Consider the following 15,801-nt stretch of genomic DNA (forward strand, 5'->3'; position numbering starts at 1 on the left):
AATCTTTGCTCGAGCCTCTGCTTCTGCTCTCTTCGCTTCTGCTTCTGTTTGAAGAATCTTTGCTCGAGCCTCTGCTTCTGCTTTCTTTTCGGTGTATGAACGTCTTAGTTTGGACCGCTCTGCATTTAAACGGGCCTCTAGGATTCTGTCGCTGAGGGCTGAAGTTCTTGAGCAGGATGATTTGTATGACCGAGCAGAGTGTTTAGACGAGGCTGACCTGCGCGATCTAGTTTCTTGCAGATGGGTGATACGAAGCTCCGCTTTATCTTTGGCGTCTTGCACGGCGGCGTCCCTTTCTCTGTCTGTGGAATCTGCCTTGCTTAACTCTGATAGGGCTTCGTCGATTTTAGATTCTTTTAGGAAGGCAGCATACTTTGTGGACAGTCTCTTGTATCTGCCGTGGGCCACGTCTAGCTGTCTTATAGTGTCCTGTAAACCCGCTGCATCATTTTTATGGCGTTGGACGCTTGACATGAGGGAGGCGACTCGTTCCCATAGGTCGTCCAAGTTGTCATTGAACTCATCCCTTGTGGAACAGTAATTCTCGAGGACCTTTAATGTTGGCTTGATGGAACGTACTGGTCGTGCATCTGGGTCTGCTGTGGAAGCGGGCTCTGCTTCCTGGTCTTCATAATGGACAGTATCAGGTTGTATTTGCTCTGTTTCAGCATTGGGGAACTGTGGAAGGTCCTTTTCGGCCATTTTGATTTAAGGTGCGCTGTCCCTTTAAGAAACTGAACCTTTAAATTGGGGGCTGGAAATTGCGGTGCAGCTTAGTTGCGACCCCCTGATAAGATTCCCAAAGTGTTGTTGGAGAATTGTGGGGTTCTGCGGTCCGACGATCTGCAGCAGTGCGGTATAATACACAGAGAGTCTTTATGTACAATGCAGTCTGAGGTGATGCTGCAGGAGATTTCTTAGCAGAGCAGGGCTGCAGTATGTGAGCGGGCAGAGAGCGGGCACGTGAATAGTGATATAAGGGTGATTCTGGCCGGGCTTCAAGGCAGTCTTTCGACTGTTCTGTCCCCACATGAGGCGAATGAAGGTGTCGCAGACTAATAAGAGTTGTGAGAGAGATAATCGTACCTTCGTATTTCCTCGATATGAGGCAGACAGGACCAATGCTGCTCAGCGTCCAGAGAGATGATGCACTCCAGGGATTGTGTAATCCAGACTTGTTTATTTTGTTGATCTGGACATACAGCGTATAACTGGTAATACAGAACTTCTCCAGAAATGCAGGGTAGACAGGGTACAGTAAGATGTAGCACCAAGTGTGTCTGCAAGTGTGAGCAGCATGAGAGAGTGGTCGAAAGACTGATGCCTTCCTAAGCCCAGTTCAAAAGCACGTCCTCTCACAACAGAAAGTAAACTGGAAATGGCTGCCAGAGGAAGAGAAGATTTGACCCCTGAACCGGATGTAAGACATGCCCACAAGAAATACATGAAAAACAAGCTGCCATACAGAAAAAGGCCATTGGGTGGCAGCAGAGTAAAATATAACAACATACATGGAAGCTGAGGAATATACATGGAACAGCACACATAGCATTACATAGAGTGCAGCACAGCCCAGTGTAGGATTCCCCAGCCCATAGCATTACATAGAGTGCAGCACAACACAGTGTAGGATTCCCCAGCCCATAGCATTACATAGAGTGCAGCACAGCCCAGTGTAGGATTCCCCAGGCCATAGCATGACATAGAGTGCAGCACAACACAGTGTAGGATTCCCCAGCCCATAACATTACATAGAGTGCAGCACAGCCCAGTGTAGGATTCCCCAGGCCATAGCATTACATAGAGTGCAGCACAGCCCAGTGTAGGATTCCCCAGGCCATAGCATTACATAGAGTGCAGCACAGCCCAGTGTAGGATTCCCCAGGCCATAGCATTACATACAGTGCAGCACAGCCCAGTGTAGGATTCCCCAGGCCATAGCATTACATAGAGTGCAGCACAGCCCAGTGTAGGATTCCCCAGCCCATAGCATTACATACAGCGCAGCACAGCCCAGTGTAGGATTCCCCAGCCCATAGCATTACACAGAGTGCAGCACAGCCCAGTGTAGGATTCCCCAGCCCATAACATTACATAGAGTGCAGCACAGCCCAGTGTAGGATTCCCCAGGCCATAGCATTACATAGAGTGCAGCACAGCACAGTGTAGGATTCCCCAGCCCATAACATTACATAGAGTGCAGCACAGCCCAGTGTAGGATTCCCCAGGCCATAGCATTACATACAGTGCAGCACAACACAGTGTAGGATTCCCCAGGCCATAGCATTACACAGAGTGCAGCACAGCCCAGTGTAGGATTCCCCAGGCCATAGCATTACATACAGTGCAGCACAGCCCAGTGTAGGATTCCCCAGCCCATAGCATTACATACAGTGCAGCACAACACAGTGTAGGATTCCCCAGGCCATAGCATTACATAGAGTGCAGCACAGCCCAGTGTAGGATTCTCCAGGCCATAGCATTACATAGAGTGCAGCACAGCCCAGTGTAGGATTCCCCAGGCCATAGCATTACATAGAGTGCAGCACAGCCCAGTGTAGGATTCCCCAGCCCATAGCATTACATACAGTGCAGCACAGCCCAGTGTAGGATTCCCCAGCCCATAGCATTACATACAGTGCAGCACAACACAGTGTAGGATTCCCCAGGCCATAGCATTACATAGAGTGCAGCACAGCACAGTGTAGGATTCCCCAGGCCATAGCATTACATAGAGTGCAGCACAGCCCAGTGTAGGATTCCCCAGGCCATAGCATTACATAGAGTGCAGCACAGCCCAGTGTAGGATTCCCCAGCCCATAGCATTACATACAGTGCAGCACAGCCCAGTGTAGGATTCCCCAGCCCCTAGCATTACATAGAGTGCAGCACAGCCCAGTGTAGGATTCCCCAGCCCATAGCATGACATACAGTGTAGCACAGCCCAGTGTAGAATTCCCCAGCCCATAGCATTACATAGAGTGCAGCACAGCCCAGTGTAGGATTCCCCAGGCCATAGCATTACATAGAGTGCAGCACAGCCCAGTGTAGGATTCCCCAGGCCATAGCATTACATAGAGTGCAGCACAGCCCAGTGTAGGATTCCCCAGGCCATAGCATTACATAGAGTGCAGCACAGCCCAGTGTAGGATTCCCCAGGCCATAGCATTACATAGAGTGCAGCACAGCCCAGTGTAGGATTCCCCAGGCCATAGCATTACATAGAGTGCAGCACAGCCCAGTGTAGGATTCCCCAGCCCATAGCATTACATAGAGTGCAGCACAGCCCAGTGTAGGATTCCCCAGGCCATAGCATTACATAGAGTGCAGCACAGCCCAGTGTAGGATTCCCCAGACCATAGCATTACATAGAGTGCAGCACAGCCCAGTGTAGGATTCCCCAGGCCATAGCATTACATAGAGTGCAGCACAGCCCAGTGTAGGATTCCCCAGGCCACAGCATTACATAGAGTGCAGCACAGCCCAGTGTAGGATTCCCCAGGCCATAGCATTAAAAAGAGTGCAGCACAGCCCAGTGTAGGATTCCCCAGGCCATAGCATTACATAGAGTGCAGCACAGCCCAGTGTAGGATCCCCAGGCCATAGCATTACATAGAGTGCAGCACAGCCCAGTGTAGGATTCCCCAGGCCATAGAATTACAGAGTGCAGCACAGCCCAGTGTAGGATTCCCCAGGCCATAGCATTACATAGAGTGCAGCACAGCCCAGTGTAGGATTCCCCAGGCCATAGCATTACATAGAGTGCAGCACAGCACAGTGTAGGATTCCCCAGGCCATAGCATTACATAGAGTGCAGCACAGCACAGTGTAGGATTCCCCAGGCCATAGCATTACATACCGTGCAGCACAGCCCAGTGTAGGATTCCCCAGACCATAGCATTACATAGAGTGCAGCACAGCACAGTGTAGGATTCCCCAGGCCATAGCATTACATAGAGTGCAGCACAGCACAGTGTAGGATTCCCCAGGCCATAGCATTACATAGAGTGCAGCACAGCCCAGTGTAGGATTCCCCAGACCATAGCATTACATAGAGTGCAGCACAGCCCAGTGTAGGATTCCCCAGGCCATAGCATTACATAGAGTGCAGCACAGCCCAGTGTAGGATTCCCCAGGCCTTAGCATTACATACAGTGCAGCACAGCCCAGTGTAGGATTCCCCAGCCCATAGCATTACATAGAGTGCAGCACAGCCCAGTGTAGGATTCCCCAGGCCATAGCATTACATAGAGTGCAGCACAGCACAGTGTAGGATTCCCCAGGCCACAGCATTACATAGAGTGCAGCACAGCCCAGTGTAGGATTCCCCAGGCCATAGCATTACATAGAGTGCAGCACAGCCCAGTGTAGGATTCCCCAGCCCATAGCATTACATAGAGTGCAGCACAGCACAGTGTAGGATTCCCCAGGCCATAGCATTACATAGAGTGCAGCACAGCCCAGTGTAGGATTCCCCAGGCCATAGTGTCACGATTCCCCTGACCGCTGTCACCAATGGGTCAGGATTCACACCGTGACCATCACCCCTACGTCACGGATTGAGGTGATTTTAGGCCAACAGACGGCTATCACATGTGCAGGGGGGCTTATCTTAGTTATCCCTCCACTCCACGATGTGATGAGAAAACACACACAAGGCTATTGACCTCTTAGTTTACAGCAGGGGCTTATTCTAGGTATCCCACTGCTTTCAATATACCACAAACTGCAGGGATTTATGTATATCCCGCTTACAGTTCCACTTAACACTTGCAGCTCTCTGGCGCCCCCTTACTCTCAGGTCAGATTAGGTACTGCACCTAGGGTAATTAGTCGCCAGAAAGGCTGCCAGCTATGTACTGGCTGTTGGGCACGCTGCAGCGACGCGATAAACATCCCAGAAAGGGGTTGAATCACCTCGTCCCTCCTACCTCTTCAGTTTACTGATTTTACCCTAACCTATATCTAATTTCTATAATTCTGCTACAAAACATCTCATAGTCCTAACGAACCCATCATTCATCTCGGATTAACGTGAGCATTCTAATGAGATCAAATATGTCCTATCTGGGATACATATTTACAGAGAAAACCCTACTTCTTTACCAGACGGAGTTAGAAGCCCGTGTTTCGGGGAATGGGTAGGTACACCGAGTGAGAATAAGAATATATATTTTCGTATGTCTAGCTTAAATTGTTTGCCTAATATCTAACAAAAACTAAACAAAGAATCTTTCATGGATCCTCAAAGTTTCTACGTCACTTATAGCTGAACAAGAGCTTACACAGGAAATGCCGGTCGTAAATACTTTTGGCTCTCCTAACCCCCACACTCTCTGAGAAGGAAAGCCAGGAATTTGCAGTATCACTCCAAGAAGGGGGGCTTAGCCCACGCAGGCTAGCAAGAGAACTACTTATGATATTTCATACCATATCGTGACACCTCCCCCTTTTGGTGTGCGCTAGGAAGGCAGTACCCCACGGTATGCCTCCATGGGCACCTCAGTAGGTTCACCCTGGCGGGAGAGTCCATCTGCATTCCCATGCTCTTTGCCCGTTTTGTGTTCAATGGTGAAGTCAAACTGCTGAAGGGCAAGGCTCCAGTGTAGCAACCTGCCGTTGGTTCCACACATGGTGTTTAGCCAGCGCAGAGGGTCGTGGTCGGTCACCACAGTGAAGGTGCGACCGTACAAGTAGGGCTGCAAGCGCTGCAGGGCCCAGACTATGGCCAGGCACTCCTTCTCGATGGTGGAGTAGGCCACTTCCCTCGGCAAAAGCTTCCGGCTCAGGTATAACACGGGGTGCTCTTGGTCCTCCGAGTCAACCTGGCTGAGCACAGCACCAAGGCCAAACTCGCTGGCATCGGTCTGCACCAAGTACGGTCGACTGCTGTCAACTGCTTTCAACACAGGGGCGTTGCACAGTGCGGTTTTCAACGCCTTGAAGGCCCCCTCACAGCCATCTGTCCAGTTGACGATGTGGGGTAGCTTCTTCCTGGTGAGGTCCGTCAAAGGTTTTGCCAGGCTACTATAGTGCTGTACGAAGCGCCTATAGTACCCTGCAGTGCCCAAGAAGGACATCACCTGTTTCTTGGTCACGGGAGTGGGCCAGTTCACGATCACTCCCACTTTGTCAGGCTCTGGCTTCAGGGTGTTCCCGCCTACCCGGTGCCCCAGGTAGTGAACCTCCCTCATGCCCATCTGACACTTTCCCGGCTTGATAGTCAGTCCTGCTTGGTGAATTCGCCTGAGCACCTCCTCGAGATGCTGCAGGTGTTCCTTCCAGGAGGGACTGAAGATGGCAATGTCATCCAAGTACGCCACGGCGTACGTCTCCAGTCCCTGAAGCAGGAGGTTGACCATCCGCTGGAAAGTGGCAGGGGCATTCTTCATGCCGAAGGGCAGGACCGTGGACTCGTACAGTCCAAAGGGTGTGATAAAGGCGGACTTTTCCTGCGCCTCAGGGCTCAGGGGAATCTGCCAGTATCCTCGACTCAGATCCATTATTGTTAGGTAATCTGCGCCAGCTAACTTCTCAAGCAGCTCCTCGATGCACGGCATTGGGTGCGCATCCGAAGCTGTGATGGCGTTGAGTCCCCTGTAGTCCACGCAGAACCGGGTGGTCCGGTCCTTCTTTGGCACGAGAACTACAGGTGATGCCCACGCGCTCTTTGACCGTCAAATCACCCGCAGCTGTAACATCTCATCGATCTCTTGGCGCATAGTCTGCTGCACCTGGTCAGAGATTCGATAGGGTGTTCGCCGTAGTGGGGCGTGATTCCCGGTGTCCACCTCGTGGACTGCTAACTGAGTCCTCCCAGGTCGGTTGGAGAACATGACCCGGAAGGGTTCCAGTGTGGTTTGCAACTGCAACCGCTGGGATTCAGTTAATGAGGCACTTACCTCCACGTCCTCGATGGACCCATTGGCCTTGGCTTGGGCCAGCGTGTCCAGGAGGGTGTCTTCCTCATCGTCTTCGGGCAAGCTGCAGACCGGTAGGACGAAAGGTTCACATTCGTGATGAGCCTTCATCATGTTGACGTGAAAGGCCTTTCGCCTACCCCGAGCGTGGTCAAGCGTGACCACGTACGTGACCGGGTTGAGCTGTTGGTGGACGACGTACAGGCCCTCCCAGGCTGCCTGAAGCTTATCCGTTGGTACGGGGACCAGCACCCACACCTTTTGACCAACGTGGTAGGTCCGCTCCCGGGCGTTCTGGTCGTACCAGTGCTTCTGATCAGCCTGAGCCTGCGTCATGTTGTCATGCACCAACTGCGTCAAGGTCTGCATCTTGTCACGGAAGCGCATGACATACTCCACTATGGACACTTCAGAAGGGTTCGGCTCCTCTTCCCAGGATTCTCTTACCTACCCCAGGGGTCCCCGGACTCGCCTGCCGTACAGGAGCTCGAAGGGGGAGAACCCCGTCGAGGCCTGCGGAACCTCTCGGTAAGCGAACAGCAGGTGTGGGAGGTACCGCTCCCAGTCGCGCCCTTGAGTCTCAACCAGCATGCGTAGCATCTGTTTGAGGGTACCATTGAAGCGTTCACACAAGCCATTGGTCTGTGGGTGGTACGCACTCGATACCAGGTGCTTCACCTGCATTCTCTTTCAGAGAGCCTCCATTAGGCGAGACATAAATTGGGTCCCTTGATCAGTAAGCATTTCCCTGGGAAACCCTACATGTGAAAAGATGGCCAACAGGGCATCCGCCACCTTATCTGCCCTAGTTGACAACAGAGCTACTGCCTCTGGGTACCGGGTAGCATAGTCTACCACAGTAAGGATGTATTGCTTTCCAGAGCTGCTGGGGACGGCCAGCGGGCCCACAATGTCCACCGCGATCCTCTGGAAAGGCTTTTCTATCACTGGCAAAGGGATCAGGGGAGCCTTAAGAGCAGGCCCCGCCTTCCCCACTCTTTGACAAGTGATACAGGAGCGGCAGACACATCTGTCCCCATCTTAGGCCAATAGAAGTGTTGAGACAGCCGGGCCTTAGTTTTGCTGATCCCCAAGTGTCCAGCTAGCGGGATCTCATGGGCAATCCGCAACAACTCACCCCGGAATTGCTGCGGGACGACCAGCTGTCTTTCCCTCAACCACTCCTTTTGTGATTCTCCGGGTACTGTCTCCCGGTACAACCTTCCTTGTTCCCAGAACACCTTCTCCTTATCAGTCTCGGAGAAGTGCGTCCGGGCAAGTTGTCTCAAACTCTGTAGGCTCGCATCTGTGTGCAGAGCGGCCTGAAACTCGTGGCTAGGGGAAGCCAGAAGCAACATCAGGGTCCCTTCCCCACGGGAACCCTCCTGGACCTGCTCTGGGTCCACCTCTGCTTCAGTCACAGTAATGACTGAGGAGGGTCCGGAAGGCAGACAGTTATCTGTGTTCCGGGCACTCTGACTGCGGGTGACAGCAGCTACGTAGGCTGTCTCCCCGGGGGTTTCTACAGACCCATCAGCCAGCGCTGCTATGGGCTCTACCTCCCCATCCACCCCCAACACTCCAGGGGCAGTGCTACTTATGGGCCAGTTACCTTCCTCGGTGGCACTGGTCACTTTCATGGCATCACCTTCCTCACGGTTCCCATGCATCTCCCCATTTCCTGTAGCACCGACACTTGCCCCTGTTAGGGGTTCCTCAGCCGTCTCACTCTGCAGAGCGACGTGGATGGGCATGCCTGTACCTATGGACACATTAACCTTCACAGAAAAATCATTATCAGGTTCAGCTGGCACAGGTACAACATTTTCACCATCAATCCTAGGAAAAAAATGGTTAATAGATGCATCATTACAAGATAAAGCATGGTCAGGTAACACATGCGATCTCCCATCATCATCATCATCAGGGTTAACGTTACCCTTATTAGTAGATTGGGGAGGGGTATCAGTGACGTAGTGGGCCACGTTGGAGGGTCCGGAACTTTCTACGGTATACCTCGGGTGTAAGCTGGTACTTGGCTATCAGAGCCTGCTTGATGGCCTCATAGTCACCATCTTGTTCTTGAGGGAGGGCAGCAAACGCCTCCAGAGCTTTACCTCTCAGCCCTGGTGTCAGGTATCGGGCCCATTCATCTGTAGGCAGCCGGTACTGTCTGCAGGCTTTCTCAAAGGCCCCCAGAAAAGTGTCCAAGTCCCCGTCCTTCTCCATAACAGGAAAGTGATCGGGCCGGGGCTTAGGTATCTGAGCGCTGCTGGGCTCACGTCTCTGGGCGGTGGAGGGCATCCCCCCCTGCCGGAGCATCTCCAGTTCATGTTCTCGCTGGGCTTGGCGCTCGGCTCTCTCAGCCTCCCGCTCGGCTCGCTGGGCCTGGGCCTCTCGCTCAGATCACTGGGCCTCTCTCTCCGCTTGGGCCTCTCTCGGCTTGCTGGGCCTGGGCCTCCTGCCGATATTGCTGAATCAGCTGCAGACGTCCCTCATGGTCGTCAGTGGGGAATTCTTTCAAGGCCGCCTGCAGGTGGGGGTCCAATTCGCCCGGATTGCTAACAGGGCCAGCATTCAGTGGTTGGACACCTGCTGCAGCACCATGTTCGCTGGTGCTGGCTTCTGCGGCCTCTGGGCTCTGTGACCTGGCTTGGTCGGCTTCCCATTGCACCAGAACTGCGACCAGTTGGGCTTTGTTTTTGCCCGCAAAGTCAATGTGCTGTGACTTGCATAAGGCAACAAGGGTGTCTCTCGTCTGCTGCTCATAGAAGGTTTCTCCCCGCACAACCATGGTTGCCAAATAAAAGACAGGATAGAAAAACGAAGAGAAAGGGAGGGGATAATTACCCGTACACAATTGTCTCAAGACTAATAAAACACTGAGTTCGTTCTCCAAACTTATTTGCGCAGAGTCCTTGCAAGAACTTTCTGCAAGTTTTTAGTGAGAGGAATGATTACTCAAACCAAATCACTAATGCTCTAAGATATCCCACCGCCTTGCCACCAATTGTCACGATTCCCCTGACCGCTGTCACCAATGGGTCAGGATTCACACCGTGACCGTCACCCCTACGTCACGGATTGAGGTGACTTTAGGCCAACAGACGGCTATCACATGTGCAGGGGGGCTTATCTTAGTTATCCCTCCACTCCACGATGTGATGAGAAAACACGCACAAGGCTATTGACCTCTTAGTTTACAGCAGGGGCTAATTCTAGGTATCCCACTGCTTTCAATATACCACAAACTGCAGGGATTTATGTATATCCCGCTTACAGTTCCACTTAACACTTGCAGCTCTCTGGCGCCCCCTTACTCTCAGGTCAGATTAGGTACTGCACCTAGGGTAATTAGTCGTCAGAAAGTCTGCCAGCTATGTACTGGCTATTGGGCACGCTGCAGCGACGCGATAAACTACTCCCACTCAGGCAGGAACAATAATTAGCAACGCCACAGTCGCTTCAGCATAACCCAAAAGTCTGCACGGTATCACTGCCACCAGCTTCGATTAAACGGGTCCGAAGCTAACCCAACACAGTAGCGTAATTCTCTTCCAGAGACAGGGTGCGTTTAGAGCATGGAGAATGAACTAACATATAATATTATATCCCATAAAAAATTAGGCAGTGCTTTATCAAAAATATTTTATAAAGATGTTATAAATGAGACAATTGCAAATATGTACAAGGGTAATTATAACATAAAGGGAATAAATGAGAAAAGGCAACACTCACATGTTCAAAGCATGACAGGCAACCAGGCTAGGGCAGTTTTCCATACGTCCCAACTCATGGGATGTACTCAGCTCTTCCAGGAAAATAGGACAAGAAGCAAGCTGGGGATGTGTGCAGACAGTTATAGCTTAAGCCTGTAACATCCCAGAAAGGGGTTGGATCACCTCGTCCCTCCTACCTCTTCAGTTTACTGATTTTACCCTAACCTATATTTAATTTCTATAATTCTGCTACAAAACATCTCATAGTCCTAACCAACCCATCATTCATCTCGGATTAACGTGAGCATTCTAATGAGATCAAATATGTCCTATCTGGGATACATATTTACAGAGAAAACCCTACTTCTTTACCAGACGGAGTTAGAAGCCCGTGTTTCGGGGAATGGGTAGGTACACCGAGTGAGAATAAGAATATATATTTTCGTATGTCTAGCTTAAATCGTTTGCCTAATATCTAACAAAAACTAAACAAAGAATCTTTCATGGATCCTCAAAGTTTCTACTTCACTTATAGCTGAACAAGAGCTTACACAGGAAATGCCGGTCGTAAATACTTTTGGCTCTCCTAACCCCCACACTCTCTGAGAAGGAAAGCCAGGAATTTGCAGTATCACTCCAAGAAGGGGGGCTTAGCCCACGCAGGCTAGCAAGAGAACTACTTATGATATTTCATACCATATCGTGACACATAACATTACATAGAGTGCAGCACAGCACAGTGTAGGATTCCCAAGGCCATAGCATTACATAGAGTGCAGCCCAGCCCAGTGTAGGATTCCCCAGGCCATAGCATTGCATACAGTGCAGCACAGCCCAGTGTAGGATTCCCCAGGCCATAGCATTACATAGAGTGCAGCACAGCCCAGTGTAGGATTCCCCAGGCCATAGCATTACATAGAGTGCAGCACAGCCCAGTGTAGGATTCCCCAGCCCATAGCATTACATACAGTGTAGCACAGCCCAGTGTAGGATTCCCCAGGCCATAGCATTACATAGAGTGCAGCACAGTGTAGGATTCCCCAGGCCATAGCATTACATAGAGTGCAGCACAGCACAGTGTAGGATTCCCCAAGCCATAGCATTACATAGAGTGCAGCACAGCCCAGTGTAGGATTCCCCAGGCGATAGCATTACATAGAGTGCAGCAGAGCCCAGTGTAGGATTCCCCAGGCCATAGCATTACATAGAGTGCAGCACAGCCCAGTGTAGGAGTCCCCAGCCCATAGCATTACATAGAGTGCAGCACAGCCCAGTGTAGGATTCCCCAGCCCATAGCATTACATACAGTGTAGCACAGTCCAGTGTAGGATTCCCCAGGCCATAGCATTACATACAGTGCAGCCCAGTGTAGGATTCCCTAGCCCATAGCATTACATAGAGTGCAGCACAGCCCAGTGTAGGATTCCCCAGGCCATAGCATTACATAGAGTGCAGCACAGCCCATTGTAGGATTCCCCAGGCCATAGCATTACATAGAGTTCAGCATAGCCCAGTGTAGGATTCCCCAGCCCATAGCATTACATACAGTGCAGCCCAGCCCAGTGTAGGATTCCCCAGGCCATAGCATTACATAGAGTGCAGCACAGCCCAGTGTAGGATTCCCCAGCCCATAGCATTACATAGAGTGCAGCATAGCCCAGTGTAGGATTCCCCAGGCCATAGCAATACATAGAGTGCAGCCCAGTGTAGGATTCCCCAGGCCATAGCATTACATAGAGTGCAGCACAGCCCAGTGTAGGATTCCTCAGGCCATAGCATTACATAGAGTGCAGCACAGCCCAGTGTAGGATTTCCCAGGCCATAGCATTACATAGAGTGCAGCACAGCCCAGTGTAGGAGTCCCCAGCCCATAGCATTACATAGAGTGCATCACAGCCCAGTGTAGGATTCCCCAGCCCATAGCATTACATACAGTGTAGCACAGCCCAGTGTAGGATTCCCCAGGCCATAGCATTACATAGAGTGCAGCACAGCCCAGTGTAGGATTCCCCAGCCCATAGCATTACATAGAGTGCAGCCCAGTGTAGGATTCCCCAGGCCATAGCATTACATAGAGTGCAGCACAGCCCAGTGTAGGATTCCCCAGGCCATAGCATTACATAGAGTGCAGCACAGCCCAGTGTAGGATTCCCCAGCCCATAGCATTACATAGAGTGCAGCACAGCCCAGTGTAGGATTCCCCAGGCAATAGCATTACATAGAGTGCAGCACAGCCCAGTGTAGGATTCCCCAGGCCTTAGCATTACATACAGTGCAGCACAGCCCAGTGTAGGATTCCCCAGCCCATAGCATTACATAGAGTGCAGCACAGCCCAGTGTAGGATTCCCCAGGCCATAGCATTACATAGAGTGCAGCACAGCACAGTGTAGGATTCCCCAGGCCACAGCATTACATAGAGTGCAGCACAGCCCAGTGTAGGATTCCCCAGGCCATAGCATTACATAGAGTGCAGCACAGCCCAGTGTAGGATTCCCCAGCCCATAGCATTACATAGAGTGCAGCACAGCCCAGTGTAGGATTCCCCAGGCCATAGTGTCACGATTCCCCTGACCGCTGTCACCAATGGGTCAGGATTCACACCGTGACCATCACCCCTACGTCACGGATTGAGGTGATTTTAGGCCAACAGACGGCTATCACATGTGCAGGGGGGCTTATCTTAGTTATCCCTCCACTCCACGATGTGATGAGAAAACACACACAAGGCTATTGACCTCTTAGTTTACAGCAGGGGCTTATTCTAGGTATCCCACTGCTTTCAATATACCACAAACTGCAGGGATTTATGTATATCCCGCTTACAGTTCCACTTAACACTTGCAGCTCTCTGGCGCCCCCTTACTCTCAGGTCAGATTAGGTACTGCACCTAGGGTAATTAGTCGCCAGAAAGGCTGCCAGCTATGTACTGGCTGTTGGGCATGCTGCAGCGACGCGATAAACATCCCAGAAAGGGGTTGAATCACCTCGTCCCTCCTACCTCTTCAGTTTACTGATTTTACCCTAACCTATGTCTAATTTCTATAATTCTGCTACAAAACATCTCATAGTCCTAACGAACCCATCATTCATCTCGGATTAACGTGAGCATTCTAATGAGATCAAATATGTCCTATCTGGGATACATATTTACAGAGAAAACCCTACTTCTTTACCAGACGGAGTTAGAAGCCCGTGTTTCGGGGAATGGGTAGGTACACCGAGTGAGAATAAGAATATATATTTTCGTATGTCTAGCTTAAATTGTTTGCCTAATATCTAACAAAAACTAAACAAAGAATCTTTCATGGATCCTCAAAGTTTCTACTTCACTTATAGCTGAACAAGAGCTTACACAGGAAATGCCGGTCGTAAATACTTTTGGCTCTCCTAACCCCCACACTCTCTGAGAAGGAAAGCCAGGAATTTGCAGTATCACTCCAAGAAGGGGGGCTTAGCCCACGCAGGCTAGCAAGAGAACTACTTATGATATTTCATACCATATCGTGACACCTCCCCCTTTTGGTGTGCGCTAGGGAGGCAGTACCCCACGGTATGCCTCCATGGGCACCTCAGTAGGTTCACCCTGGCGGGAGAGTCCATCTGCATTCCCATGCTCTTTGCCCGTTTTGTGTTCAATGGTGAAGTCAAACTGCTGAAGGGCAAGGCTCCAGTGTAGCAACCTGCCGTTGGTTCCAAACATGGTGTTTAGCCAGCGCAGAGGGTCGTGGTTGGTCTCCACAGTGAAGGTGCGACCGTACAAGTAGGGCTGCAAGCGCTGCAGGGCCCAGACTATGGCCAGGCACTCCTTCTCGATGGTGGAGTAGGCCACTTCCCTCGGCAAAAGCTTCCGGCTCAGGTATAACACGGGGTGCTCTTGGTCCTCCGAGTCAACCTGGCTGAGCACAGCACCAAGGCCAAACTCGCTGGCGTCGGTCTGCACCAAGTACGATCGACTGCTGTCAACTGCTTTCAACACAGGGGCGTTGCACAGTGCGGTTTTCAACGCCTTGAAGGCCCCCTCACAGCCATCTGTCCAGTTGACGATGTGGGGTAGCTTCTTCCTGGTGAGGTCCGTCAAAGGTTTTGCCAGGCTACTATAGTGCTGTACGAAGCGCCTATAGTACCCTGCAGTGCCCAAGAAGGACATCACCTGTTTCTTGGTCATGGGAGTGGGCCAGTTCACGATCACTCCCACTTTGTCAGGCTCTGGCTTCAGGGTGTTCCCGCCTTCCCGGTGCCCCAGGTAGTGAACCTCCCTCATGCCCATCTGACACTTTCCCGGCTTGATAGTCAGTCCTGCTTGGTGAATTCGCCTGAGCACCTCCTCGAGATGCTGCAGGTGTTCCTTCCAGGAGGGACTGAAGATGGCAATGTCATCCAAGTACGCCACGGCGTACGTCTCCAGTCCCTGAAGCAGGAGGTTGACCATCCGCTGGAAAGTGGCAGGGGCATTCTTCATGCCGAAGGGCAGGACCGTGGACTCGTACAGTCCAAAGGGTGTGATAAAGGCGGACTTTTCCTGCGCCTCAGGGCTCAGGGGAATCTGCCAGTATCCTCGACTCAGATCCATTATTGTTAGGTAATCTGCGCCAGCTAACTTCTCAAGCAGCTCCTCGATGCACAGCATTGGGTGCGCATCCGAAGCTGTGATGGCGTTGAGCCCCCTGTAGTCCACGCAGAACCGGGTGGTCCGGTCCTTCTTTGGCACGAGAACTACAGGTGATGCCCACGCGCTCTTTGACCGTCAAATCACCCCCAGCTGTAACATCTCATCGATCTCTTGGCGCATAGTCTGCTGCACCTGGTCAGAGATTCGATAGGGTGTTCGCCGTAGTGGGGCGTGATTCCCGGTGTCCACCTCGTGGACTGCTAACTGAGTCCTCCCAGGTCGGTTGGAGAACACGACCCGGAAGGGTTCCAGTGTGGTTTGAAACTGCAACCGCTGGGATTCAGTTAATGAGGCACTTACCTCCACGTCCTCGATGGACCCATTGGCCTTGGCTTGGGCCAGCGTGTCCAGGAGGGTGTCTTCCTCATCGTCTTCGGGCAAGCTGCAGACCGGTAGGACGAAAGGTTCACATTCGTGATGAGCCTTCATCATGTTGACGTGAAAGGCCTTTCGCCTACCCCGAGCGTGGTCAAGCGTGACCACGTACGTGA

The sequence above is a fragment of the Ranitomeya imitator genome, chromosome 1 (genome assembly GCF_032444005.1).
Source record: "Ranitomeya imitator isolate aRanImi1 chromosome 1, aRanImi1.pri, whole genome shotgun sequence".
In the NCBI taxonomy this organism is placed as follows: domain Eukaryota; kingdom Metazoa; phylum Chordata; class Amphibia; order Anura; family Dendrobatidae; genus Ranitomeya; species Ranitomeya imitator.